This window comes from Camelina sativa, chromosome 12 (genome assembly GCF_030686135.1).
Source record: "Camelina sativa cultivar CO46 ecotype springtype chromosome 12, ASM3068613v1".
Lineage (NCBI taxonomy): Eukaryota > Viridiplantae > Streptophyta > Magnoliopsida > Brassicales > Brassicaceae > Camelina > Camelina sativa.
The window spans coordinates 31,786,649-31,812,690 of NC_141891.1; the positions used below are offsets into that span (position 1 = coordinate 31,786,649).

Genomic DNA, 26,042 nt, shown 5'->3' on the forward strand with positions numbered 1-26,042 from the left:
AAAAGCCCCAAGAGACCTTCTGGCAAGGAAATGGGTATTCGTACCATTGGACCATTCTCGAGGGCAGATTTGACGTTTGAAGGCATTTAAAATGTTTTTTGTGATCCCGACACAATTAGTTACGGCTCCAAAACAGAGTTTGGACATGGTTATCGCTTGTTTTTCGACGTTGGAAGCACGTCCAAGGTGACTAAACTGGTCCGCATATCAAGTGGGACCCACATTGAATGATCCACTCAGTTTTCAAAAAAGGATATATGCGATTGCATGGGATATACTAACAGATGCGATCATACTAGCACTAATGCACCGGATCCCATCAGAACTCCGCAGTTAAGCGTGCTTGGGCGAGAGTATTACTAGGATGGGTTACCTCTCGGGAAGTCCTCGTGTTGCATCCCTCCCCCCCCCCCCCTTTTTTTTTTTTTTTGATTGTTTCGCAAGACTATAGTACATAGAGAACGTCGTAACTTTCAGACCGTGAGGAACCACGCAACCCATAATACCTTTTTGAAAAGCCCCAAGAGAGCTTCTGGCAAGGCAATGGGTCTTTGTACCATTGAACCTTTCTCAAGGGAAGATTTTTACGTTTGAAGGCAGTTAAGATGTTTTTTTGTGATCCCGACACAATTAGTTACGGCTCCAAAACAGTGTTTGGACATGATTATCGCTTGTTTTTCGACGTTTGAAGCACATCCAAGGTCACTAAACCGGTCTGCATATCAAGTGGGACCCACATCAAATGATCCATTCAGTTTTCAAAAAAGGATATATGCGATTGCATGGGATATACTAACGGATGCGATCATACCAGCACTAATGCACCGGATCCATCAGAACTCCGCAGTTAAGTGTGCTTGGGCGAGAGTAGTACTAGGATGGGTGACCTCCCGGGAAGTCCTCGTGTTGCTTCCCTCCCCCCTTTTTTTTTTTTTTGGTTGTTTCGCAAGACTATAGTACATAGAGAACATCGTAACTTTCAGACCGTGTGGAACCACGCAACACATAATACCTTATTGAAAAGCCCCAAGAGATCTTCTGGCAAGAAAATGGGTATTCGTACCATTGGACCATTCTCGAGGGCAGATTTTGACGTTTGAATACATTTAAGATGTTTTTTGTGATCCCGACACAATTAGTTACGGCTCCAAAACAGAGTTTGGACATGGTTATCGCTTGTTTTTCGACGTTGGAAGCACGTCCAAGGTGACTAAACCGGTCTGCATATCAAGTGGGACCCACATCGAATGATCCATTCAGTTTTCAAAAAAGGATATATGCGATTGCATGGGATATACTAACGGATGCGATCATACTAGCACTAATGCACCGGATCCATCAGAACTTCGCAGTTAAGTGTGCTTGGGCGAGAGTAGTACTAGGATGGGTGACCTCCCGGGAAGTCCTTGTGTTGCTTCCCTCCCCACTTTTTTTTTTTTGGTTGTTTCGCAAGACTATAGTACATAGAGAACGTCGTAACTTTAAGACCGTGAGGAACCACGCAACACATAATACCTTATTGAAAAGCCCCAAGAGATCTTCTGGCAAGGAAATGGGTATTCGAACCATTGGACCATTCTCGAGGGCAGATTTGACGTTTGAAGGCATTTAAGATGTTTTTTGTGATCCCGACACAATTAGTTACGGCTCCAAAACAGAGTTTGGACATGGTTATCGCTTGTTTTTCGACGTTGGAAGCACGTCCAAGGTGACTAAACTGGTCCGCATATCAAGTGGGACCCACATTGAATGATCCACTCAGTTTTCAAAAAAGGATATATGCGATTGCATGGGATATACTAACAGATGCGATCATACTAGCACTAATGCACCGGATCCCATCAGAACTCCGCAGTTAAGCGTGCTTGGGCGAGAGTACTACTAGGATGGGTTACCTCTCGGGAAGTCCTCGTGTTGCATCCCTCCCCCCCCCTTTTTTTTTTTTTTGATTGTTTCGCAAGACTATAGTACATAGAGAACGTCGTAACTTTCAGACCGTGAGGAACCACGCAACCCATAATACCTTTTTGAAAAGCCCCAAGAGAGCTTCTGGCAAGGCAATGGGTATTCGAACCATTGGACCATTCTCGAGGGCAGATTTGACGTTTGAAGGCATTTAAGATGTTTTTTGTGATCCCGACACAATTAGTTACGGCTCCAAAACAGAGTTTGGACATGGTTATCGCTTGTTTTTCGACGTTGGAAGCACGTCCAAGGTGACTAAACTGGTCCGCATATCAAGTGGGACCCACATTGAATGATCCACTCAGTTTTCAAAAAAGGATATATGCGATTGCATGGGATATACTAACAGATGCGATCATACTAGCACTAATGCACCGGATCCCATCAGAACTCCGCAGTTAAGCGTGCTTGGGCGAGAGTACTACTAGGATGGGTTACCTCTCGGGAAGTCCTCGTGTTGCATCCCTCCCCCCCCCTTTTTTTTTTTTTTGATTGTTTCGCAAGACTATAGTACATAGAGAACGTCGTAACTTTCAGACCGTGAGGAACCACGCAACCCATAATACCTTTTTGAAAAGCCCCAAGAGAGCTTCTGGCAAGGCAATGGGTCTTTGTACCATTGAACCTTTCTCGAGGGAAGATTTTGACGTTTGAAGGCAGTTAAGATGTTTTTTTGTGATCCCGACACAATTAGTTACGGCTCCAAAACAGTGTTTGGACATGATTATCGCTTGTTTTTCGACGTTTGAAGCACATCCAAGGTCACTAAACCGGTCTGCATATCAAGTGGGACCCACATCAAATGATCCATTCAGTTTTCAAAAAAGGATATATGCGATTGCATGGGATATACTAACGGATGCGATCATACCAGCACTAATGCACCGGATCCATCAGAACTCCGCAGTTAAGTGTGCTTGGGCGAGAGTAGTACTAGGATGGGTGACCTCCCGGGAAGTCCTCGTGTTGCTTCCCTCCCCCCTTTTTTTTTTTTTTGGTTGTTTCGCAAGACTATAGTACATAGAGAACATCGTAACTTTCAGACCGTGTGGAACCACGCAACACATAATACCTTATTGAAAAGCCCCAAGAGATCTTCTGGCAAGAAAATGGGTATTCGTACCATTGGACCATTCTCGAGGGCAGATTTTGACGTTTGAATACATTTAAGATGTTTTTTGTGATCCCGACACAATTAGTTACGGCTCCAAAACAGAGTTTGGACATGGTTATCGCTTGTTTTTCGACGTTGGAAGCACGTCCAAGGTGACTAAACCGGTCTGCATATCAAGTGGGACCCACATCGAATGATCCATTCAGTTTTCAAAAAAGGATATATGCGATTGCATGGGATATACTAACGGATGCGATCATACTAGCACTAATGCACCGGATCCATCAGAACTTCGCAGTTAAGTGTGCTTGGGCGAGAGTAGTACTAGGATGGGTGACCTCCCGGGAAGTCCTTGTGTTGCTTCCCTCCCCACTTTTTTTTTTTTGGTTGTTTCGCAAGACTATAGTACATAGAGAACGTCGTAACTTTTAGACCGTGAGGAACCACGCAACACATAATACCTTATTGAAAAGCCCCAAGAGATCTTCTGGCAAGGTAATGGGTATTCGAACCATTGGACCATTCTCGAGGGCAGATTTGACGTTTGAAGGCATTTAAGATGTTTTTTGTGATCCCGACACAATTAGTTACGGCTCCAAAACAGAGTTTGGACATGGTTATCGCTTGTTTTTCGACGTTGGAAGCACGTCCAAGGTGACTAAACTGGTCCGCATATCAAGGGGGACCCACATTGAATGATCCACTCAGTTTTCAAAAAAGGATATATGCGATTGCATGGGATATACTAACAGATGCGATCATACTAGCACTAATGCACCGGATCCCATCAGAACTCCGCAGTTAAGCGTGCTTGGGCGAGAGTATTACTAGGATGGGTTACCTCTCGGGAAGTCCTCGTGTTGCATCCCTCCCCCCCCCCCCCCCTTTTTTTTTTTTTTGATTGTTTCGCAAGACTATAGTACATAGAGAACGTCGTAACTTTCAGACCGTGAGGAACCACGCAACCCATAATACCTTTTTGAAAAGCCCCAAGAGAGCTTCTGGCAAGGCAATGGGTATTCGAACCATTGGACCATTCTCGAGGGCAGATTTGACGTTTGAAGGCATTTAAGATGTTTTTTGTGATCCCGACACAATTAGTTACGGCTCCAAAACAGAGTTTGGACATGGTTATCGCTTGTTTTTCGACGTTGGAAGCACGTCCAAGTTGACTAAACTGGTCCGCATATCAAGTGGGACCCACATTGAATGATCCACTCAGTTTTCAAAAAAGGATATATGCGATTGCATGGGATATACTAACAGATGCGATCATACTAGCACTAATGCACCGGATCCCATCAGAACTCCGCAGTTAAGCGTGCTTGGGCGAGAGTACTACTAGGATGGGTTACCTCTCGGGAAGTCCTCGTGTTGCATCCCTCCCCCCCCCTTTTTTTTTTTTTTGATTGTTTCGCAAGACTATAGTACATAGAGAACGTCGTAACTTTCAGACCGTGAGGAACCACGCAACCCATAATACCTTTTTGAAAAGCCCCAAGAGAGCTTCTGGCAAGGCAATGGGTCTTTGTACCATTGAACCTTTCTCGAGGGAAGATTTTGACGTTTGAAGGCAGTTAAGATGTTTTTTTGTGATCCCGACACAATTAGTTACGGCTCCAAAACAGTGTTTGGACATGATTATCGCTTGTTTTTCGACGTTTGAAGCACATCCAAGGTCACTAAACCGGTCTGCATATCAAGTGGGACCCACATCAAATGATCCATTCAGTTTTCAAAAAAGGATATATGCGATTGCATGGGATATACTAACGGATGCGATCATACCAGCACTAATGCACCGGATCCATCAGAACTCCGCAGTTAAGTGTGCTTGGGCGAGAGTAGTACTAGGATGGGTGACCTCCCGGGAAGTCCTCGTGTTGCTTCCCTCCCCCCTTTTTTTTTTTTTGGTTGTTTCGCAAGACTATAGTACATAGAGAACATCGTAACTTTCAGACCGTGTGGAACCACGCAACACATAATACCTTATTGAAAAGCCCCAAGAGATCTTCTGGCAAGAAAATGGGTATTCGTACCATTGGACCATTCTCGAGGGCAGATTTTGACGTTTGAATACATTTAAGATGTTTTTTGTGATCCCGACACAATTAGTTACGGCTCCAAAACAGAGTTTGGACATGGTTATCGCTTGTTTTTCGACGTTGGAAGCACGTCCAAGGTGACTAAACCGGTCTGCATATCAAGTGGGACCCACATCGAATGATCCATTCAGTTTTCAAAAAAGGATATATGCGATTGCATGGGATATACTAACGGATGCGATCATACTAGCACTAATGCACCGGATCCATTAGAACTTCGCAGTTAAGTGTGCTTGGGCGAGAGTAGTACTAGGATGGGTGACCTCCCGGGAAGTCCTTGTGTTGCTTCCCTCCCCACTTTTTTTTTTTTGGTTGTTTCGCAAGACTATAGTACATAGAGAACGTCGTAACTTTTAGACCGTGAGGAACCACGCAACACATAATACCTTATTGAAAAGCCCCAAGAGATCTTCTGGCAAGGAAATGGGTATTCGAACCATTGGACCATTCTCGAGGGCAGATTTGACGTTTGAAGGCATTTAAGATGTTTTTTGTGATCCCGACACAATTAGTTACGGCTCCAAAACAGAGTTTGGACATGGTTATCGCTTGTTTTTCGACGTTGGAAGCACGTCCAAGGTGACTAAACTGGTCCGCATATCAAGTGGGACCCACATTGAATGATCCACTCAGTTTTCAAAAAAGGATATATGCGATTGCATGGGATATACTAACAGATGCGATCATACTAGCACTAATGCACCGGATCCCATCAGAACTCCGCAGTTAAGCGTGCTTGGGCGAGAGTATTACTAGGATGGGTTACCTCTCGGGAAGTCCTCGTGTTGCATCCCTCCCCCCCCCCCCCTTTTTTTTTTTTTTGATTGTTTCGCAAGACTATAGTACATAGAGAACGTCGTAACTTTCAGACCGTGAGGAACCACGCAACCCATAATACCTTTTTGAAAAGCCCCAAGAGAGCTTCTGGCAAGGCAATGGGTCTTTGTACCATTGAACCTTTCTCAAGGGAAGATTTTTACGTTTGAAGGCAGTTAAGATGTTTTTTTGTGATCCCGACACAATTAGTTACGGCTCCAAAACAGTGTTTGGACATGATTATCGCTTGTTTTTCGACGTTTGAAGCACATCCAAGGTCACTAAACCGGTCTGCATATCAAGTGGGACCCACATCAAATGATCCATTCAGTTTTCAAAAAAGGATATATGCGATTGCATGGGATATACTAACGGATGCGATCATACCAGCACTAATGCACCGGATCCATCAGAACTCCGCAGTTAAGTGTGCTTGGGCGAGAGTAGTACTAGGATGGGTGACCTCCCGGGAAGTCCTCGTGTTGCTTCCCTCCCCCCTTTTTTTTTTTTTTGGTTGTTTCGCAAGACTATAGTACATAGAGAACATCGTAACTTTCAGACCGTGTGGAACCACGCAACACATAATACCTTATTGAAAAGCCCCAAGAGATCTTCTGGCAAGGAAATGGGTATTCGTACCATTGGACCATTCTCGAGGGCAGATTTTGACGTTTGAATACATTTAAGATGTTTTTTGTGATCCCGACACAATTAGTTACGGCTCCAAAACAGAGTTTGGACATGGTTATCGCTTGTTTTTCGACGTTGGAAGCACGTCCAAGGTGACTAAACCGGTCTGCATATCAAGTGGGACCCACATCGAATGATCCATTCAGTTTTCAAAAAAGGATATATGCGATTGCATGGGATATACTAACGGATGCGATCATACTAGCACTAATGCACCGGATCCATCAGAACTTTGCAGTTAAGTGTGCTAGGGCGAGAGTAGTACTAGGATGGGTGACCTCCCGGGAAGTACTCGTGTTGCTTCCCTCCCCCCTTTTTTTTTTTTTGGTTGTTTCGCAAGACTATAGTACATAGAGAACGTCGTAACTTTCAGACCGTGAGGAACCACGCAACACATAATACCTTATTGAAAAGCCCCAAGAGACCTTCTGGCAAGGAAATGGGTATTCGTACCATTGGACCATTCTCGAGGGCAGATTTGACGTTTGAAGGCATTTAAGATGTTTTTTGTGATCCCGACACAATTAGTTACGGCTCCAAAACAGAGTTTGGACATGGTTATCGCTTGTTTTTCGACGTTGGAAGCACGTCCAAGGTGACTAAACTGGTCCGCATATCAAGTGGGACCCACATTGAATGATCCACTCAGTTTTCAAAAAAGGATATATGCGATTGCATGGGATATACTAACAGATGCGATCATACCAGCACTAATGCACCGGATCCCATCAGAACTCCGCAGTTAAGCGTGCTTGGGCGAGAGTACTACTAGGATGGGTTACCTCTCGGGAAGTCCTCGTGTTGCATCCCTCCCCCCCCTTTTTTTTTTTTTGATTGTTTCGCAAGACTATAGTACATAGAGAACGTCGTAACTTTCAGACCGTGAGGAACCACGCAACCCATAATACCTTTTTGAAAAGCCCCAAGAGAGCTTCTGGCAAGGCAATGGGTCTTTGTACCATTGAACCTTTCTCGAGGGAAGATTTTGACGTTTGAAGGCAGTTAAGATGTTTTTTTGTGATCCCGACACAATTAGTTACGGCTCCAAAACAGTGTTTGGACATGATTATCGCTTGTTTTTCGACGTTTGAAGCACATCCAAGGTGACTAAACCGGTCTGCATATCAAGTGGGACCCACATCGAATGATCCATTCAGTTTTCAAAAAAGGATATATGCGATTGCATGGGATATACTAACGGATGCGATCATACCAGCACTAATGCACCGGATCCATCAGAACTCCGCATTTAAGTGTGCTTGGGCGAGAGTAGTACTAGGATGGGTGACCTCCCGGGAAGTCCTCGTGTTGCTTCCCTCCCCCCCTTTTTTTTTTTTTGGTTGTTTCGCAAGACTATAGTACATAGAGAACATCGTAACTTTCAGACCGTGTGGAACCACGCAACACATAATACCTTATTGAAAAGCCCCAAGAGATCTTCTGGCAAGGAAATGGGTATTCGTACCATTGGACCATTCTCGAGGGCAGATTTGACGTTTGAAGGCATTTAAAATGTTTTTTGTGATCCCGACACAATTAGTTACGGCTCCAAAACAGAGTTTGGACATGGTTATCGCTTGTTTTTCGACGTTGGAAGCACGTCCAAGGTGACTAAACTGGTCCGCATATCAAGTGGGACCCACATTGAATGATCCACTCAGTTTTCAAAAAAGGATATATGCGATTGCATGGGATATACTAACAGATGCGATCATACTAGCACTAATGCACCGGATCCCATCAGAACTCCGCAGTTAAGCGTGCTTGGGCGAGAGTATTACTAGGATGGGTTACCTCTCGGGAAGTCCTCGTGTTGCATCCCTCCCCCCCCCCTTTTTTTTTTTTTTGATTGTTTCGCAAGACTATAGTACATAGAGAACGTCGTAACTTTCAGACCGTGAGGAACCACGTAACCCATAATACCTTTTTGAAAAGCCCCAAGAGAGCTTCTGGCAAGGCAATGGGTCTTTGTACCATTGAACCTTTCTCGAGGGAAGATTTTGACGTTTGAAGGCAGTTAAGATGTTTTTTTGTGATCCCGACACAATTAGTTACGGCTCCAAAACAGTGTTTGGACATGATTATCGCTTGTTTTTCGACGTTTGAAGCACATCCAAGGTCACTAAACCGGTCTGCATATCAAGTGGGACCCACATCAAATGATCCATTCAGTTTTCAAAAAAGGATATATGCGATTGCATGGGATATACTAACGGATGCGATCATACCAGCACTAATGCACCGGATCCATCAGAACTCCGCAGTTAAGTGTGCTTGGGCGAGAGTAGTACTAGGATGGGTGACCTCCCGGGAAGTCCTCGTGTTGCTTCCCTCCCCCCCTTTTTTTTTTTTTTGATTGTTTCACAAGACTATAGTACATAGAGAACATCGTAACTTTCAGACCGTGTGGAACCACGCAACACATAATACCTTATTGAAAAGCCCCAAGAGATCTTCTGGCAAGAAAATGGGTATTCGTACCATTGGACCATTCTCGAGGGCAGATTTTGACGTTTGAATACATTTAAGATGTTTTTTGTGATCCCGACACAATTAGTTACGGCTCCAAAACAGAGTTTGGACATGGTTATCGCTTGTTTTTCGACGTTGGAAGCACGTCCAAGGTGACTAAACCGGTCTGCATATCAAGTGGGATCCACATCGAATGATCCATTCAGTTTTCAAAAAAGGATATATGCGATTGCATGGGATATACTAACGGATGCGATCATACTAGCACTAATGCACCGGATCCATCAGAACTTTGCAGTTAAGTGTGCTAGGGCGAGAGTAGTACTAGGATGGGTGACCTCCCGGGAAGTCCTCGTGTTGCTTCCCTCCCCCCTTTTTTTTTTTTTGGTTGTTTCGCAAGACTATAGTACATAGAGAACGTCGTAACTTTCAGACCGTGAGGAACCACGCAACACATAATACCTTATTGAAAAGCCCCAAGAGACCTTCTGGCAAGGAAATGGGTATTCGTACCATTGGACCATTCTCGAGGGCAGATTTGACGTTTGAAGGCATTTAAAATGTTTTTTGTGATCCCGACACAATTAGTTACGGCTCCAAAACAGAGTTTGGACATGGTTATCGCTTGTTTTTCGACGTTGGAAGCACGTCCAAGGTGACTAAACTGGTCCGCATATCAAGTGGGACCCACATTGAATGATCCACTCAGTTTTCAAAAAAGGATATATGCGATTGCATGGGATATACTAACAGATGCGATCATACTAGCACTAATGCACCGGATCCCATCAGAACTCCGCAGTTAAGCGTGCTTGGGCGAGAGTATTACTAGGATGGGTTACCTCTCTGGAAGTCCTCGTGTTGCATCCCTCCCCCCCCCCCTTTTTTTTTTTTTGATTGTTTCGCAAGACTATAGTACATAGAGAACGTCGTAACTTTCAGACCGTGAGGAACCACGCAACCCATAATACCTTTTTGAAAAGCCCCAAGAGAGCTTCTGGCAAGGCAATGGGTCTTTGTACCATTGAACCTTTCTCGAGGGAAGATTTTGACGTTTGAAGGCAGTTAAGATGTTTTTTTGTGATCCCGACACAATTAGTTACGGCTCCAAAACAGTGTTTGGACATGATTATCGCTTGTTTTTCGACGTTTGAAGCACATCCAAGGTGACTAAACCGGTCTGCATATCAAGTGGGACCCACATCAAATGATCCATTCAGTTTTCAAAAAAGGATATATGCGATTGCATGGGATATACTAACGGATGCGATCATACCAGCACTAATGCACCTGATCCATCAGAACTCCGCAGTTAAGTGTGCTTGGGCGAGAGTAGTACTAGGATGGGTGACCTCCCGGGAAGTCCTCGTGTTGCTTCCCTCCCCCCTTTTTTTTTTTTTTGGTTGTTTCGCAAGACTATAGTACATAGAGAACATCGTAACTTTCAGACCGTGTGGAACCACGCAACACATAATACCTTATTGAAAAGCCCCAAGAGATCTTCTGGCAAGGAAATGGGTATTCGTACCATTGGACCATTCTCGAGGGCAGATTTTGACGTTTGAATACATTTAAGATGTTTTTTGTGATCCCGACACAATTAGTTACGGCTCCAAAACAGAGTTTGGACATGGTTATCGCTTGTTTTTCGACGTTGGAACCACGTCCAAGGTGAATAAACCGGTCTGCATATCAAGTGGGACCCACATCGAATGATCCATTCAGTTTTCAAAAAAGGATATATGCGATTGCATGGGATATACTAACGGATGCGATCATACTAGCACTAATGCACCGGATCCATCAGAACTTTGCAGTTAAGTGTGCTAGGGCGAGAGTAGTACTAGGATGGGTGACCTCCCGGGAAGTCCTCGTGTTGCTTCCCTCCCCCCTTTTTTTTTTTTTGGTTGTTTCGCAAGACTATAGTACATAGAGAACGTCGTAACTTTCAGACCGTGAGGAACCACGCAACACATAATACCTTATTGAAAAGCCCCAAGAGACCTTCTGGCAAGGAAATGGGTATTCGTACCATTGGACCATTCTCGAGGGCAGATTTGACGTTTGAAGGCATTTAAAATGTTTTTTGTGATCCCGACACAATTAGTTACGGCTCCAAAACAGAGTTTGGACATGGTTATCGCTTGTTTTTCGACGTTGGAAGCACGTCCAAGGTGACTAAACTGGTCCGCATATCAAGTGGGACCCACATTGAATGATCCACTCAGTTTTCAAAAAAGGATATATGCGATTGCATGGGATATACTAACAGATGCGATCATACTAGCACTAATGCACCGGATCCCATCAGAACTCCGCAGTTAAGCGTGCTTGGGCGAGAGTATTACTAGGATGGGTTACCTCTCTGGAAGTCCTCGTGTTGCATCCCTCCCCCCCCCCCCCCCCCCCCTTTTTTTTTTTTTTGATTGTTTCGCAAGACTATAGTACATAGAGAACGTCGTAACTTTCAGACCGTGAGGAACCACGCAACCCATAATACCTTTTTGAAAAGCCCCAAGAGAGCTTCTGGCAAGGCAATGGGTCTTTGTACCATTGAACCTTTCTCGAGGGAAGATTTTGACGTTTGAAGGCAGTTAAGATGTTTTTTTGTGATCCCGACACAATTAGTTACGGCTCCAAAACAGTGTTTGGACATGATTATCGCTTGTTTTTCGACGTTTGAAGCACATCCAAGGTGACTAAACCGGTCTGCATATCAAGTGGGACCCACATCAAATGATCCATTCAGTTTTCAAAAAAGGATATATGCGATTGCATGGGATATACTAACGGATGCGATCATACCAGCACTAATGCACCTGATCCATCAGAACTCCGCAGTTAAGTGTGCTTGGGCGAGAGTAGTACTAGGATGGGTGACCTCCCGGGAAGTCCTCGTGTTGCTTCCCTCCCCCCTTTTTTTTTTTTTTGGTTGTTTCGCAAGACTATAGTACATAGAGAACATCGTAACTTTCAGACCGTGTGGAACCACGCAACACATAATACCTTATTGAAAAGCCCCAAGAGATCTTCTGGCAAGGAAATGGGTATTCGTACCATTGGACCATTCTCGAGGGCAGATTTTGACGTTTGAATACATTTAAGATGTTTTTTGTGATCCCGACACAATTAGTTACGGCTCCAAAACAGAGTTTGGACATGGTTATCGCTTGTTTTTCGACGTTGGAACCACGTCCAAGGTGACTAAACCGGTCTGCATATCAAGTGGGACCCACATCGAATGATCCATTCAGTTTTCAAAAAAGGATATATGCGATTGCATGGGATATACTAACGGATGCGATCATACTAGCACTAATGCACCGGATCCATCAGAACTTCGCAATTAAGTGTGCTTGGGCGAGAGTAGTACTAGGATGGGTGACCTCCCGGGAAGTCCTCGTGTTGCTTCCCTCCCCCCTTTTTTTTGTTTTGGTTGTTTCGCAAGACGATAGTACATAGAGAACGTCGTAACTTTCAGACCGTGAGGAACCACGCAACACATAATACCTTATTGAAAAGCCCCAAGAGACCTTCTGGCAAGGAAATGGGTATTCGTACCATTGGACCATTCTCGAGGGCAGATTTGACGTTTGAAGGCATTTAAAATGTTTTTTGTGATCCCGACACAATTAGTTACGGCTCCAAAACAGAGTTTGGACATGGTTATGGCTTGTTTTTCGACGTTGGAAGCACGTCCAAGGTGACTAAACTGGTCCGCATATCAAGTGGGACCCACATTGAATGATCCACTCAGTTTTCAAAAAAGGATATATGCGATTGCATGGGATATACTAACAGATGCGATCATACCAGCACTAATGCACCGGATCCCATCAGAACTCCGCAGTTAAGCGTGCTTGGGCGAGAGTATTACTAGGATGGGTTACCTCTCGGGAAGTCCTCGTGTTGCATCCCTCCCCCCCCCCCCCCTTTTTTTTTTTTTTGATTGTTTCGGCAAGACTATAGTACATAGAGAACGTCGTAACTTTCAGACCGTGAGGAACCACGCAACCCATAATACCTTTTTGAAAAGCCCCAAGAGAGCTTCTGGCAAGGCAATGGGTCTTTGTACCATTGAACCTTTCTCGAGGGCAGATTTTGACGTTTGAAGGCAGTTAAGATGTTTTTTTGTGATCCCGACACAATTAGTTACGGCTCCAAAACAGTGTTTGGACATGATTATCGCTTGTTTTTCGACGTTTGAAGCACGTCCAAGGTGACTAAACCGGTCTGCATATCAAGTGGGACCCACATCGAATGATCCATTCAGTTTTCAAAAAAGGATATATGCGATTGCATGGGATATACTAACGGATGCGATCATACCAGCACTAATGCACCGGATCCATCAGAACCCCGCAGTTAAGTGTGCTTGGGCGAGAGTAGTACTAGGATGGGTGACCTCCCGGGAAGTCCTCGTGTTGCTTCCCTCCCCCCCTTTTTTTTTTTTGGTTGTTTCGCAAGACTATAGTACATAGAGAACGTCGTAACTTTCAGACCGTGAGGAACCACGCAACACATAATACCTTATTGAAAAGCCCCAAGAGATCTTCTGGCAAGGCAATGGGTATTCGTACCATTGGACCATTCTTGAGGGCAGATTTTGACGTTTGAAGGCATTTAAGATGTTTTTTGTGATCCCGACACAATTAGTTACGGCTCCAAAACAGAGTTTGGACATGGTTATCGCTTGTTTTTCGACGTTGGAAGCACGTCCAAGGTGACTAAACTGGTCCGCATATCAAGTGGGACCCACATTGAATGATCCATTCAGTTTTCAAAAAAGGATATATGCGATTGCATGGGATATACTAACGGATGCGATCATATCAGTACTAATGCACCGGATCCCATCAGAACTCCGCAGTTAAGCGTGCTTGGGCGAGAGTATTACTAGGATGGGTGACCTCTCGGGAAGTCCTCGTGTTGCATCCCTCCCCCCTTTGTTTTTTTTTTGTTGTTTCGCAAGACTATAGTAAATAGAGAACGTCGTAACTTTCAGACCGTGAGAAACCACGCAACCCATAATACCTTTTTGAAAAGCCCCAAGAGAGCTTCTGGCAAGGCAATGGGTCTTTGTACCATTGGACCATTCTCGAGGGCAGATTTTGACGTTTGAAGGCAGTTAAAATGTTTTTTTGTGATCCCGACACAATTAGTTACGGCTCCAAAACAGTGTTTGGACATGATTATCGCTTGTTTTTTGACGTTTGAAGCACGTCCAAGGTGACTAAACCGGTCTGCATATCAAGTGGGACCCACATCAAATGATCCATTCAGTTTTCAAAAAAGGATATATGGGATTGCATGGGATATACTAACGGATGCGATCATACTAGCACTAATGCACCGGATTCATCAGAACTTCGCAGTTAAGTGTGCTTGGGCGAGAGTAGTACTAGGATGGGTGACCTCCCGGGAAGTCCTCGTGTTGCTTCCCTCCCCCCTTTTTTTTTTTTGGTTGTTTCGCAAGACTATAGTACATAGAGAACGTCGTAACTTTCAGACCGTGAGGAACCACGCAACACATAATACCTTATTGAAAAGCCCCAAGAGATCTTCTGGCAAGGAAATGGGTATTCGTACCATTGGACCATTCTCGAGGGCAGATTTGACGTTTGAAGGCATTTAAGATGTTTTTTGTGATCCCGACACAATTAGTTACGGCTCAAAAACAGAGTTTGGACATGGTTATCGCTTGTTTTTCGACGTTGGAAGCACGTCCAAGGTGACTAAACTGCTCCGCATATCAAGTGGGACCCACATTGAATGATCCACTCAGTTTTCAAAAAAGGATATATGCGATTGCATGGGTTATACTAACGGATGCGATCATACCAGCACTAATGCACCGGATCCCATCAGAACTCCGCGGTCAAGCGTGCTTGGGCGAGAGTATTACTAGGATGGGTGACCTCTCGGGAAGTCCTCGTGTTGCATCCCTCCCCCCCCCCTTTTTTTTTTTTTTTTTATTGTTTCGCAAGACTGTAGTACATAGAGAACGTCGTAACTTTCAGACCGTGAGGAACCACGCAACCCATAATACCTTTTTGAAAAGCCCCAAGAGAGCTTCTAGCAAGGCAATGGGTCTTTGTACCATTGGACAATTCTCGATTGCAGATTTTGACGTTTGAAGGCAGTTAAGATGTTTTTTTGTGATCCCGACACAATTAGTTACGGCTCCAAAACAGTGTTTGGACATGATTATCGCTTGTTTTTCGACGTTTGAAGCACATCCAAGGTGACTAAACCGGTCTGCATATCAAGTGGGACCCACATCGAATGATCCATTCAGTTTTCAAAAAAGGATATATGCGATTGCATGGGATATACTAACGGATGCGATCATACCAGCACTAATGCACCGGATCCATCAGAACTCCGCAGTTAAGTGTGCTTGGGCGAGAGTAGTACTAGGATGGGTGACCTCCCGGGAAGTCCTCGTGTTGCTTCCCTCCCCCCTTTTTTTTTTTTTTGGTTGTTTCGCAAGACTATAGTACATAGAGAACATCGTAACTTTCAGACCGTGTGGAACCACGCAACACATAATACCTTATTGAAAAGCCCCAAGAGATCTTCTGGCAAGGAAATGGGTATTCATACCATTGGACCATTCTCGAGGGCAGATTTTGACGTTTGAATACATTTAAGATGTTTTTTGTGATCCCGACACAATTAGTTACGGCTCCAAAACAGAGTTTAGACATGGTTATCGCTTGTTTTTCGACGTTGGAAGCACGTCCAAGGTGACTAAACCGGTCTGCATATCAAGTGGGACCCACATCGAATGATCCATTCAGTTTTCAAAAAAGGATATATGCGATTGCATGGGATATACTAACGGATGCGATCATACCAGCACTAATGCACCGGATCCATCAGAACTCCGCAGTTAAGTGTGCTTGGGCGAGAGTAGTACTAGGATGGGTGACCTCCCGGGAAGTCCTCGTGTTGCTTCCCTCCCCCCCCTTTTTTTTTTTTGGTTGTTTCGCAAGACTATAGTACATAGAGAACATCGTAACTTTCAGACCGTGTGGAACCACGCAACACATAATACCTTATTGAAAAGCCCCAAGAGATCTTCTGGCAAGGAAATGGGTATTCGTACCATTGGACCATTCTCGAGGGCAGATTTTGACGTTTGAATACATTTAAGATGTTTTTTGTGATCCCGACACAATTAGTTACGGCTCCAAAACAGAGTTTGGACATGGTTATCGCTTGTTTTTCGACGTTGGAAGCACGTCCAAGGTGACTAAACCGGTCTGCATATCAAGTGGGACCCACATCGAATGATCCATTCAGTTTTCAAAAAAGGATATATGCGATTGCATGGGATATACTAACGGATGCGATCATACTAGCACTAATGCACCGGATCCATCAGAACTTTGCAGTTAAGTGTGCTAGGGCGAGAGTAGTACTAGGATGGGTGACCTCCCGGGAAGTCCTCGTGTTGCTTCCCTCCCCCCTTTTTTTTTTTTTGGTTGTTTCGCAAGACTATAGTACATAGAGAACGTCGTAACTTTCAGACCGTGAGGAACCACGCAACACATAATACCTTATTGAAAAGCCCCAAGAGACCTTCTGGCAAGGAAATGGGTATTCGTACCATTGGACCATTCTCGAGGGCAGATTTGACGTTTGAAGGCATTTAAAATGTTTTTTGTGATCCCGACACAATTAGTTACGGCTCCAAAACAGAGTTTGGACATGGTTATCGCTTGTTTTTCGACGTTGGAAGCACGTCCCAGGTGACTAAACTGGTCCGCATATCAAGTGGGACCCACATTGAATGATCCACTCAGTTTTCAAAAAAGGATATATGCGATTGCATGGGATATACTAACAGATGCGATCATACTAGCACTAATGCACCGGATCCCATCAGAACTCCGCAGTTAAGCGTGCTTGGGCGAGAGTATTACTAGGATGGGTTACCTCTCGGGAAGTCCTCGTGTTGCATCCCTCCCCCCCCCCTTTTTTTTTTTTTGATTGTTTCGCAAGACTATAGTACATAGAGAACTTCGTAACTTTCAGACCGTGAGGAACCACGCAACCCATAATACCTTTTTGAAAAGCCCCAAGAGAGCTTCTGGAAAGGCAATGGGTCTTTGTACCATTGAACCTTTCTCGAGGGAAGATTTTGACGTTTGAAGGCAGTTAAGATGTTTTTTTGTGATCCCGACACAATTAGTTACGGCTCCAAAACAGTGTTTGGACATGATTATCGCTTGTTTTTCGACGTTTGAAGCACATCCAAGGTGACTAAACCGGTCTGCATATCAAGTGGGACCCACATCAAATGATTCATTCAGTTTTCAAAAAAGGATATATGCGATTGCATGGGATATACTAACGGATGCGATCATACCAGCACTAATGCACCGGATCCATCAGAACTCCGCAGTTAAGTGTGCTTGGGCGAGAGTAGTACTAGGATGGGTGGCCTCCCGGGAAGTCCTCGTGTTGCTTCCCTCCCCCCTTTTTTTTTTTTTTGGTTGTTTCGCAAGACTATAGTACATAGAGAACATCGTAACTTTCAGACCGTGTGGAACCACGCAACACATAATACCTTATTGAAAAGCCCCAAGAGATCTTCTGGCAAGGAAATGGGTATTCGTACCATTGGACCATTCTCGAGGGCAGATTTTGACGTTTGAATACATTTAAGATGTTTTTTGTGATCCCGACACAATTAGTTACAGCTCCAAAACAGAGTTTGGACATGGTTATCGCTTGTTTTTCGACGTTGGAACCACGTCCAAGGTGACTAAACCGGTCTGCATATCAAGTGGGATCCACATCGAATGATCCATTCAGTTTTCAAAAAAGGATATATGCGATTGCATGGGATATACTAACGGATGCGATCATACCAGCACTAATGCACCGGATCCATCAGAACCCCGCAGTTAAGTGTGCTTGGGCGAGAGTAGTACTAGGATGGGTGACCTCCCGGGAAGTCCTCGTGTTGCTTCCCTCCCCCCCCTTTTTTTTATTGGTTGTTTCGCAAGACTATAGTACATAGAGAACGTCGTAACTTTCAGACCGTGAGGAACCACGCAACACATAATACCTTATTGAAAAGCCCCAAGAGATCTTCTGTCAAGGCAATGGGTATTCGTACCATTGGACCATTCTTGAGGGCAGATTTTGACGTTTGAAGGCATTTAAGATGTTTTTTGTGATCCCGACACAATTAGTTACGGCTCCAAAACAGAGTTTGGACATGGTTATCGCTTGTTTTTCGACGTTGGAAGCACGTCCAAGGTGACTAAACTGGTCCGCATATCAAGTGGGACCCACATTGAATGATCCATTCAGTTTTCAAAAAAGGATATATGCGATTGCATGGGATATACTAACGGATGCGATCATATCAGTACTAATGCACCGGAGCCCATCAGAACTCCGCAGTTAAGCGTGCTTGGGCGAGAGTATTACTAGGATGGGTGACCTCTCGGGAAGTCCTTGTGTTGCATCTCTCCCCCCTTTGTTTTTTTTTTGTTGTTTCGCAAGACTATAGTAAATAGAGAACGTCGTAACTTTCAGACCGTGAGAAACCACGCAACCCATAATACCTTTTTGAAAAGCCCCAAGAGAGCTTCTGGCAAGGCAATGGGTCTTTGTACCATTGGACCATTCTCGAGGGCAGATTTTGACGTTTGAAGGCAGTTAAAATGTTTTTTTGTGATCCCGACACAATTAGTTACGGCTCCAAAACAGTGTTTGGACATGATTATCGCTTGTTTTTTGACGTTTGAAGCACGTCCAAGGTGACTAAACCGGTCTGCATATCAAGTGGGACCCACATCAAATGATCCATTCAGTTTTCAAAAAAGGATATATGGGATTGCATGGGATATACTAACGGATGCGATCATACTAGCACTAATGCACCGGATCCATCAGAACTTCGCAGTTAAGTGTGCTTGGGCGAGAGTAGTACTAGGATGGGTGACCTCCCGGGAAGTCCTCGTGTTGCTTCCCTCCCCCCTTTTTTTTTTTTGGTTGTTTCGCAAGACTATAGTACATAGAGAACGTCGTAACTTTCAGACCGTGAGGAACCACGCAACACATAATACCTTATTGAAAAGCCCCAAGAGATCTTCTGGCAAGGAAATGGGTATTCGTACCATTGGACCATTCTCGAGGGCAGATTTGACGTTTGAAGGCATTTAAGATGTTTTTTGTGATCCCGACACAATTAGTTACGGCTCAAAAACAGATTTTGGACATGGTTATCGCTTGTTTTTCGACGTTGGAAGCACGTCCAAGGTGACTAAACTGCTCCGCATATCAAGTGGGACCCACATTGAATGATCCACTCAGTTTTCAAAAAAGGATATATGCGATTGCATGGGTTATACTAACGGATGCGATCATACCAGCACTAATGCACCGGATCCCATCAGAACTCCGCGGTCAAGCGTGCTTGGGCGAGAGTATTACTAGGATGGGTGACCTCTCGGGAAGTCCTCGTGTTGCATCCCTCCCCCCCCCTTTTTTTTTTTTTTTATTGTTTCGCAAGACTGTAGTACATAGAGAACGTCGTAACTTTCAGACCGTGAGGAACCACGCAACCCATAATACCTTTTTGAAAAGCCCCAAGAGAGCTTCTGGCAAGGCAATGGGTCTTTGTACCATTGGACCATTCTCGAGGGCAGATTTTGACGTTTGAAGGCAGTTAAAATGTTTTTTTGTGATCCCGACACAATTAGTTACGGCTCCAAAACAGTGTTTGGACATGATTATCGCTTGTTTTTTGACGTTTGAAGCACGTCCAAGGTGACTAAACCGGTCTGCATATCAAGTGGGACCCACATCAAATGATCCATTCAGTTTTCAAAAAAGGATATATGGGATTGCATGGGATATACTAACGGATGCGATCATACTAGCACTAATGCACCGGATCCATCAGAACTTCGCAGTTAAGTGTGCTTGGGCGAGAGTAGTACTAGGATGGGTGACCTCCCGGGAAGTCCTCGTGTTGCTTCCCTCCCCCCTTTTTTTTTTTTGGTTGTTTCGCAAGACTATAGTACATAGAGAACGTCGTAACTTTCAGACCGTGAGGAACCACGCAACACATAATACCTTATTGAAAAGCCCCAAGAGATCTTCTGGCAAGGAAATGGGTATTCGTACCATTGGACCATTCTCGAGGGCAGATTTGACGTTTGAAGGCATTTAAGATGTTTTTTGTGATCCCGACACAATTAGTTACGGCTCAAAAACAGAGTTTGGACATGGTTATCGCTTGTTTTTCGACGTTGGAAGCACGTCCAAGGTGACTAAACTGCTCCGCATATCAAGTGGGACCCACATTGAATGATCCACTCAGTTTTCAAAAAAGGATATATGCGATTGCATGGGTTATACTAACGGATGCGATCATACCAGCACTAATGCACCGGATCCCATCAGAACTCCGCGGTCAAGCGTGCTTGGGCGAGAGTATTACTAGGATGGGTGACCTCTCGGGAAGTCCTCGTGTTGCATCCCTCCCCCCCCTTTTTTTTTTTTTTTTATTGTTTCGCAAGACTGTAGTACATAGAGAACGTCGTAACTTTCAGACCGTGAGGAACCACGCAACCCATAATACCTTTTTGAAAAGCCCCAAGAGAGCTTCTAGCAAGGCAATGGGTATTCGTACCATTGGACCATTCTCGAGGGCAGATTTGACGTTTGAAGGCATTTAAGATGTTTTTTGTGATCCCGACACAATTAGTTACGGCTCAAAAACAGAGTTTGGACATGGTTATCGCTTGTTTTTCGACGTTGGAAGCACGTCCAAGGTGACTAAACTGGTCCGCATATCAAGTGGGACCCACATTGAATGATCCATTCAGTTTTCAAAATAGGATATATGCGATTGCATGGGATATACTAACGGATGCGATCATATCAGTACTAATGCACCGGATCCCATCAGAACTCCGCAGTTAAGCGTGCTTGGGCGAGAGTATTACTAGGATGGGTGACCTCTCGGGAAGTCCTCGTGTTGCATCCCTCCCCCCTTTGTTTTTTTTTTGTTGTTTCGCAAGACTATAGTAAATAGAGAACGTCGTAACTTTCAGACCGTGAGAAACCACGCAACCCATAATACCTTTTTGAAAGGCCCCAAGAGAGCTTCTGGCAAGGCAATGGGTCTTTGTACCATTGGACCATTCTCGAGGGCAGATTTTGACGTTTGAAGGCAGTTAAAATGTTTTTTTGTGATCCCGACACAATTAGTTACGGCTCCAAAACAGTGTTTGGACATGATTATCGCTTGTTTTTTGACGTTTGAAGCACGTCCAAGGTGACTAAACCGGTCTGCATATCAAGTGGGACCGACATCAAATGATCCATTCAGTTTTCAAAAAAGGATATATGGGATTGCATGGGATATACTAACGGATGCGATCATACTAGCACTAATGCACCGGATCCATCAGAACTTCGCAGTTAAGTGTGCTTGGGCGAGAGTAGTACTAGGATGGGTGACCTCCCGGGAAGTCCTCGTGTTGCTTCCCTCCCCCCTTTTTTTTTTTTTGGTTGTTTCGCAAGACTATAGTACATAGAGAACGTCGTAACTTTCAGACCGTGAGGAACCACGCAACACATAATACCTTATTAAAAAGCCCCAAGAGATCTTCTGGCAAGGAAATGGGTATTCGTACCATTGGACCATTCTCGAGGGCAGATTTGACGTTTGAAGGCATTTAAGATGTTTTTTGTGATCCCGACACAATTAGTTACGGCTCAAAAACAGAGTTTGGACATGGTTATCGCTTGTTTTTCGACGTTGGAAGCACGTCCAAGGTGACTAAACTGCTCCGCATATCAAGTGGGACCCACATTGAATGATCCACTCAGTTTTCAAAAAAGGATATATGCGATTGCATGGGATATACTAACGGATGCGATCATACCAGCACTAATGCACCGGATCCCATCAGAACTCCGCGGTCAAGCGTGCTTGGGCGAGAGTATTACTAGGATGGGTGACCTCTCGGGAAGTCCTCGTGTTGCATCCCTCCCCCCCCTTTTTTTTTTTTTTTTTTTTATTGTTTCGCAAGAGTGTAGTACATAGAGAACGTCGTAACTTTCAGACCGTGAGGAACCACGCAACCCATAATACCTTTTTGAAAAGCCCCAAGAGAGCTTCTAGCAAGGCGATGGGTCTTTGTACCATTGGACAATTCTCGATTGCAGATTTTGACGTTTGAAGGCAGTTAAGATGTTTTTTTGTGATCCCGACACAATTAGTTACGGCTCCAAAACAGTGTTTGGACATGATTATCGCTTGTTTTTCGACGTTTGAAGCACATCCAAGGTGACTAAACCGGTCTGCATATCAAGTGGGACCCACATCGAATGATCCATTCAGTTTTCAAAAAAGGATATATGCGATTGCATGGGATATACTAACGGATGCGATCATACCAGCACTAATGCACCGGATCCATCAGAACTTCGCAGTTAAGTGTGCTTGGGCGAGAGTAGTACTAGGATGGGTGACCTCCCGGGAAGTCCTCGTGTTGCTTCCCTCCCCTCTTTTTTTTTTTTTTGGTTGTTTCGCAAGACTATAGTACATAGAGAACATCGTAACTTTCAGACCGTGTGGAACCACGCAACACATAATACCTTATTGAAAAGCCCCAAGAGATCTTCTGGCAAGGAAATGGGTATTCATACCATTGGACCATTCTCGAGGGCAGATTTTGACGTTTGAATACATTTAAGATGTTTTTTGTGATCCCGACACAATTAGTTACGGCTCCAAAACAGAGTTTGGACATGGTTATCGCTTGTTTTTCGACGTTGGAAGCACGTCCAAGGTGACTAAACCGGTCTGCATATCAAGTGGGACCCACATCGAATGATCCATTCAGTTTTCAAAAAAGGATATATGCGATTGCATGGGATATACTAACGGATGCGATCATACCAGCACTAATGCACCGGATCCATCAGAACCCCGCAGTTAAGTGTGCTTGGGCGAGAGTAGTACTAGGATGGGTGACCTCCCGGGAAGTCCTCGTGTTGCTTCCCTCCCCCCCTTTTTTTTTTTTGGTTGTTTCGCAAGACTATAGTACATAGAGAACGTCGTAACTTTCAGACCGTGAGGAACCACGCAACACATAATACCTTATTGAAAAGCCCCAAGAGATCTTCTGGCAAGGCAATGGGTATTCGTACCATTGGACCATTCTCGAGGGCAGATTTGACGTTTGAAGGCATTTAAGATGTTTTTTGTGATCCCGACACAATTAGTTACGGCTCAAAAACAGAGTTTGGACATGGTTATCGCTTGTTTTTCGACGTTGGAAGCACGTCCAAGGTGACTAAACTGGTCCGCATATCAAGTGGGACCCACATTGAATGATCCATTCAGTTTTCAAAATAGGATATATGCGATTGCATGGGATATACTAACGGATGCGATCATATCAGTACTAATGCACCGGATCCCATCAGAACTCCGCAGTTAAGCGTGCTTGGGCGAGAGTATTACTAGGATGGGTGACCTCTCGGGAAGTCCTCGTGTTGCATCCCTCCCCCCTTTGTTTTTTTTTTGTTGTTTCGCAAGACTATAGTAAATAGAGAACGTCGTAACTTTCAGACCGTGAGAAACCACGCAACCCATAATACCTTTTTGAAAGGCCCCAAGAGAGCTTCTGGCAAGGCAATGGGTCTTTGTACCATTGGACCATTCTCGAGGGCAGATTTTGACGTTTGAAGGCAGTTAAAATGTTTTTTTGTGATCCCGACACAATTAGTTACGGCTCCAAAACAGTGTTTGGACATGATTATCGCTTGTTTTTTGACGTTTGAAGCACGTCCAAGGTGACTAAACCGGTCTGCATATCAAGTGGGACCCACATCAAATGATCCATTCAGTTTTCAAAAAAGGATATATGGGATTGCATGGGATATACTAACGGATGCGATCATACTAGCACTAATGCACCGGATCCATCAGAACTTCGCAGTTAAGTGTGCTTGGGCGAGAGTAGTACTAGGATGGGTGACCTCCCGGGAAGTCCTCGTGTTGCTTCCCTCCCCCCTTTTTTTTTTTTTGGTTGTTTCGCAAGACTATAGTACATAGAGAACGTCGTAACTTTCAGACCGTGAGGAACCACGCAACACATAATACCTTATTGAAAAGCCCCAAGAGATCTTCTGGCAAGGAAATGGGTATTCGTACCATTGGACCATTCTCGAGGGCAGATTTGACGTTTTAAGGCATTTAAGATGTTTTTTGTGATCCCGACACAATTAGTTACGGCTCAAAAACAGAGTTTGGACATGGTTATCGCTTGTTTTTCGACGTTGGAAGCACGTCCAAGGTGACTAAACTGCTCCGCGTATCAAGTGGGACCCACATTGAATGATCCACTCAGTTTTCAAAAAAGGATATATGCGATTGCATGGGATATACTAACGGATGCGATCATACCAGCACTAATGCACCGGATCCCATCAGAACTCCGCGGTCAAGCGTGCTTGGGCGAGAGTATTACTAGGATGGGTGACCTCTCGGGAAGTCCTCGTGTTGCATCCCTCCCCCCCCTTTTTTTTTTTTTTTATTGTTTCGCAAGACTGTAGTACATAGAGAACGTCGTAACTTTCAGACCGTGAGGAACCACGCAACCCATAATACCTTTTTGAAAAGCCCCAAGAGAGCTTCTAGCAAGGCAATGGGTCTTTGTACCATTGGACAATTCTCGATTGCAGATTTTGACGTTTGAAGGCAGTTAAGATGTTTTTTTGTGATCCCGACACAATTAGTTACGGCTCCAAAACAGTGTTTGGACATGATTATCGCTTGTTTTTCGACGTTTGAAGCACATCCAAGGTGACTAAACCGGTCTGCATATCAAGTGGGACCCACATCGAATGATCCATTCAGTTTTCAAAAAAGGATATATGCGATTGCATGGGATATACTAACGGATGCGATCATACCAGCACTAATGCACCGGATCCATCAGAACTCCGCAGTTAAGTGTGCTTGGGCGAGAGTAGTACTAGGATGGGTGACCTCCCGGGAAGTCCTCGTGTTGCTTCCCTCCCCCCCTTTTTTTTTTTTTGGTTGTTTCGCAAGACTATAGTACATAGAGAACATCGTAACTTTCAGACCGTGTGGAACCACGCAACACATAATACCTTATTGAAAAGCCCCAAGAGATCTTCTGGCAAGGAAATGGGTATTCATACCATTGGACCATTCTCGAGGGCAGATTTTGACGTTTGAATACATTTAAGATGTTTTTGTGATCCCGACACAATTAGTTACGGCTCCAAAACAGAGTTTGGACATGGTTATCGCTTGTTTTTCGACGTTGGAAGCACGTCCAAGGTGACTAAACCGGTCTGCATATCAAGTGGGACCCACATCGAATGATCCATTCAGTTTTCAAAAAAGGATATACGCGATTGCATGGGATATACTAACGGATGCGATCATACCAGCACTAATGCACCGGATCCATCAGAACCCCGCAGTTAAGTGTGCTTGGGCGAGAGTAGTACTAGGATGGGTGACCTCCCGGGAAGTCCTCGTGTTGCTTCCCTCCCCCCCTTTTTTTTTTTTGGTTGTTTCGCAAGACTATAGTACATAGAGAACGTCGTAACTTTCAGACCGTGAGGAACCACGCAACACATAATACCTTATTGAAAAGCCCCAAGAGATCTTCTGGCAAGGCAATGGGTATTCGTACCATTGGACCATTCTTGAGGGCAGATTTTGACGTTTGAAGGCATTTAAGATGTTTTTTGTGATCCCGACACAATTAGTTACGGCTCCAAAACAGAGTTTGGACATGGTTATCGCTTGTTTTTCGACGTTGGAAGCACGTCCAAGGTGACTAAACTGGTCCGCA

General features: G+C 44.5%; 10 non-coding genes and 41 pseudogenes across 10 annotated transcripts; all 51 read left to right on the forward strand.

The window, feature by feature from the left end:
• The first annotated feature begins 282 nt into the window (after positions 1–282).
• Positions 283–401, forward strand: LOC147932694 (5S ribosomal RNA; annotated as a pseudogene).
• A 396-nt stretch (positions 402–797) lies between these two features.
• LOC147932695 (5S ribosomal RNA) lies at positions 798–915 on the forward strand (annotated as a pseudogene).
• Positions 916–1,302: 387 nt separating this feature from the next.
• Positions 1,303–1,420, forward strand: LOC147932696 (5S ribosomal RNA; annotated as a pseudogene).
• A 384-nt stretch (positions 1,421–1,804) lies between these two features.
• LOC147932697 (5S ribosomal RNA) lies at positions 1,805–1,923 on the forward strand (annotated as a pseudogene).
• A 389-nt stretch (positions 1,924–2,312) lies between these two features.
• On the forward strand, positions 2,313–2,431 carry LOC147932698 (5S ribosomal RNA; annotated as a pseudogene).
• A 391-nt stretch (positions 2,432–2,822) lies between these two features.
• On the forward strand, positions 2,823–2,940 carry LOC147932699 (5S ribosomal RNA; annotated as a pseudogene).
• A 387-nt stretch (positions 2,941–3,327) lies between these two features.
• On the forward strand, positions 3,328–3,445 carry LOC147932700 (5S ribosomal RNA; annotated as a pseudogene).
• A 384-nt stretch (positions 3,446–3,829) lies between these two features.
• LOC147932701 (5S ribosomal RNA) lies at positions 3,830–3,948 on the forward strand (annotated as a pseudogene).
• A 395-nt stretch (positions 3,949–4,343) lies between these two features.
• Positions 4,344–4,462, forward strand: LOC147932702 (5S ribosomal RNA; annotated as a pseudogene).
• Positions 4,463–4,853: 391 nt separating this feature from the next.
• LOC147932703 (5S ribosomal RNA) lies at positions 4,854–4,971 on the forward strand (annotated as a pseudogene).
• Positions 4,972–5,357: 386 nt separating this feature from the next.
• LOC147932704 (5S ribosomal RNA) lies at positions 5,358–5,475 on the forward strand (annotated as a pseudogene).
• A 384-nt stretch (positions 5,476–5,859) lies between these two features.
• LOC147932705 (5S ribosomal RNA) lies at positions 5,860–5,978 on the forward strand (annotated as a pseudogene).
• Positions 5,979–6,373: 395 nt separating this feature from the next.
• LOC147932706 (5S ribosomal RNA) lies at positions 6,374–6,491 on the forward strand (annotated as a pseudogene).
• Positions 6,492–6,878: 387 nt separating this feature from the next.
• LOC147932707 (5S ribosomal RNA) lies at positions 6,879–6,996 on the forward strand (annotated as a pseudogene).
• A 385-nt stretch (positions 6,997–7,381) lies between these two features.
• Positions 7,382–7,500, forward strand: LOC147932708 (5S ribosomal RNA). The gene has a single exon (XR_015576513.1). It is a non-coding gene; the product is annotated as a 5S ribosomal RNA (ribosomal RNA).
• A 389-nt stretch (positions 7,501–7,889) lies between these two features.
• LOC147932709 (5S ribosomal RNA) lies at positions 7,890–8,007 on the forward strand (annotated as a pseudogene).
• Positions 8,008–8,393: 386 nt separating this feature from the next.
• On the forward strand, positions 8,394–8,512 carry LOC147932710 (5S ribosomal RNA; annotated as a pseudogene).
• A 392-nt stretch (positions 8,513–8,904) lies between these two features.
• On the forward strand, positions 8,905–9,022 carry LOC147932711 (5S ribosomal RNA; annotated as a pseudogene).
• A 388-nt stretch (positions 9,023–9,410) lies between these two features.
• LOC147932712 (5S ribosomal RNA) lies at positions 9,411–9,528 on the forward strand (annotated as a pseudogene).
• Positions 9,529–9,913: 385 nt separating this feature from the next.
• On the forward strand, positions 9,914–10,032 carry LOC147932713 (5S ribosomal RNA; annotated as a pseudogene).
• A 392-nt stretch (positions 10,033–10,424) lies between these two features.
• LOC147932714 (5S ribosomal RNA) lies at positions 10,425–10,542 on the forward strand (annotated as a pseudogene).
• Positions 10,543–10,929: 387 nt separating this feature from the next.
• On the forward strand, positions 10,930–11,047 carry LOC147932715 (5S ribosomal RNA; annotated as a pseudogene).
• A 385-nt stretch (positions 11,048–11,432) lies between these two features.
• Positions 11,433–11,551, forward strand: LOC147932716 (5S ribosomal RNA; annotated as a pseudogene).
• A 402-nt stretch (positions 11,552–11,953) lies between these two features.
• LOC147932717 (5S ribosomal RNA) lies at positions 11,954–12,071 on the forward strand (annotated as a pseudogene).
• Positions 12,072–12,458: 387 nt separating this feature from the next.
• Positions 12,459–12,576, forward strand: LOC147932718 (5S ribosomal RNA; annotated as a pseudogene).
• A 385-nt stretch (positions 12,577–12,961) lies between these two features.
• LOC147932719 (5S ribosomal RNA) lies at positions 12,962–13,080 on the forward strand. The gene has a single exon (XR_015576509.1). It is a non-coding gene; the product is annotated as a 5S ribosomal RNA (ribosomal RNA).
• A 397-nt stretch (positions 13,081–13,477) lies between these two features.
• LOC147932720 (5S ribosomal RNA) lies at positions 13,478–13,595 on the forward strand (annotated as a pseudogene).
• Positions 13,596–13,981: 386 nt separating this feature from the next.
• Positions 13,982–14,100, forward strand: LOC147932721 (5S ribosomal RNA). The gene has a single exon (XR_015576502.1). It is a non-coding gene; the product is annotated as a 5S ribosomal RNA (ribosomal RNA).
• A 387-nt stretch (positions 14,101–14,487) lies between these two features.
• On the forward strand, positions 14,488–14,605 carry LOC147932722 (5S ribosomal RNA; annotated as a pseudogene).
• Positions 14,606–14,989: 384 nt separating this feature from the next.
• On the forward strand, positions 14,990–15,108 carry LOC147932723 (5S ribosomal RNA). Its single transcript, XR_015576530.1, has one exon. It is a non-coding gene; the product is annotated as a 5S ribosomal RNA (ribosomal RNA).
• Positions 15,109–15,502: 394 nt separating this feature from the next.
• On the forward strand, positions 15,503–15,620 carry LOC147932724 (5S ribosomal RNA; annotated as a pseudogene).
• A 387-nt stretch (positions 15,621–16,007) lies between these two features.
• On the forward strand, positions 16,008–16,125 carry LOC147932725 (5S ribosomal RNA; annotated as a pseudogene).
• Positions 16,126–16,512: 387 nt separating this feature from the next.
• LOC147932726 (5S ribosomal RNA) lies at positions 16,513–16,630 on the forward strand (annotated as a pseudogene).
• Positions 16,631–17,015: 385 nt separating this feature from the next.
• On the forward strand, positions 17,016–17,134 carry LOC147932727 (5S ribosomal RNA; annotated as a pseudogene).
• A 391-nt stretch (positions 17,135–17,525) lies between these two features.
• On the forward strand, positions 17,526–17,643 carry LOC147932728 (5S ribosomal RNA; annotated as a pseudogene).
• Positions 17,644–18,030: 387 nt separating this feature from the next.
• LOC147932729 (5S ribosomal RNA) lies at positions 18,031–18,148 on the forward strand (annotated as a pseudogene).
• Positions 18,149–18,534: 386 nt separating this feature from the next.
• On the forward strand, positions 18,535–18,653 carry LOC147932730 (5S ribosomal RNA; annotated as a pseudogene).
• A 387-nt stretch (positions 18,654–19,040) lies between these two features.
• Positions 19,041–19,158, forward strand: LOC147932731 (5S ribosomal RNA; annotated as a pseudogene).
• Positions 19,159–19,542: 384 nt separating this feature from the next.
• Positions 19,543–19,661, forward strand: LOC147932732 (5S ribosomal RNA). Its single transcript, XR_015576531.1, has one exon. It is a non-coding gene; the product is annotated as a 5S ribosomal RNA (ribosomal RNA).
• Positions 19,662–20,052: 391 nt separating this feature from the next.
• LOC147932733 (5S ribosomal RNA) lies at positions 20,053–20,170 on the forward strand (annotated as a pseudogene).
• Positions 20,171–20,554: 384 nt separating this feature from the next.
• Positions 20,555–20,673, forward strand: LOC147932734 (5S ribosomal RNA). The gene has a single exon (XR_015576532.1). It is a non-coding gene; the product is annotated as a 5S ribosomal RNA (ribosomal RNA).
• Positions 20,674–21,062: 389 nt separating this feature from the next.
• On the forward strand, positions 21,063–21,181 carry LOC147932735 (5S ribosomal RNA). The gene has a single exon (XR_015576503.1). It is a non-coding gene; the product is annotated as a 5S ribosomal RNA (ribosomal RNA).
• A 387-nt stretch (positions 21,182–21,568) lies between these two features.
• LOC147932736 (5S ribosomal RNA) lies at positions 21,569–21,686 on the forward strand (annotated as a pseudogene).
• Positions 21,687–22,071: 385 nt separating this feature from the next.
• LOC147932737 (5S ribosomal RNA) lies at positions 22,072–22,190 on the forward strand. The gene has a single exon (XR_015576534.1). It is a non-coding gene; the product is annotated as a 5S ribosomal RNA (ribosomal RNA).
• Positions 22,191–22,585: 395 nt separating this feature from the next.
• LOC147932738 (5S ribosomal RNA) lies at positions 22,586–22,703 on the forward strand (annotated as a pseudogene).
• A 387-nt stretch (positions 22,704–23,090) lies between these two features.
• Positions 23,091–23,208, forward strand: LOC147932739 (5S ribosomal RNA; annotated as a pseudogene).
• Positions 23,209–23,593: 385 nt separating this feature from the next.
• Positions 23,594–23,712, forward strand: LOC147932740 (5S ribosomal RNA). Its single transcript, XR_015576504.1, has one exon. It is a non-coding gene; the product is annotated as a 5S ribosomal RNA (ribosomal RNA).
• Positions 23,713–24,099: 387 nt separating this feature from the next.
• LOC147932741 (5S ribosomal RNA) lies at positions 24,100–24,217 on the forward strand (annotated as a pseudogene).
• Positions 24,218–24,602: 385 nt separating this feature from the next.
• On the forward strand, positions 24,603–24,721 carry LOC147932742 (5S ribosomal RNA). Its single transcript, XR_015576535.1, has one exon. It is a non-coding gene; the product is annotated as a 5S ribosomal RNA (ribosomal RNA).
• A 390-nt stretch (positions 24,722–25,111) lies between these two features.
• Positions 25,112–25,229, forward strand: LOC147932743 (5S ribosomal RNA; annotated as a pseudogene).
• Positions 25,230–25,615: 386 nt separating this feature from the next.
• Positions 25,616–25,733, forward strand: LOC147932744 (5S ribosomal RNA; annotated as a pseudogene).
• Positions 25,734–26,042: the final 309 nt, after the last annotated feature.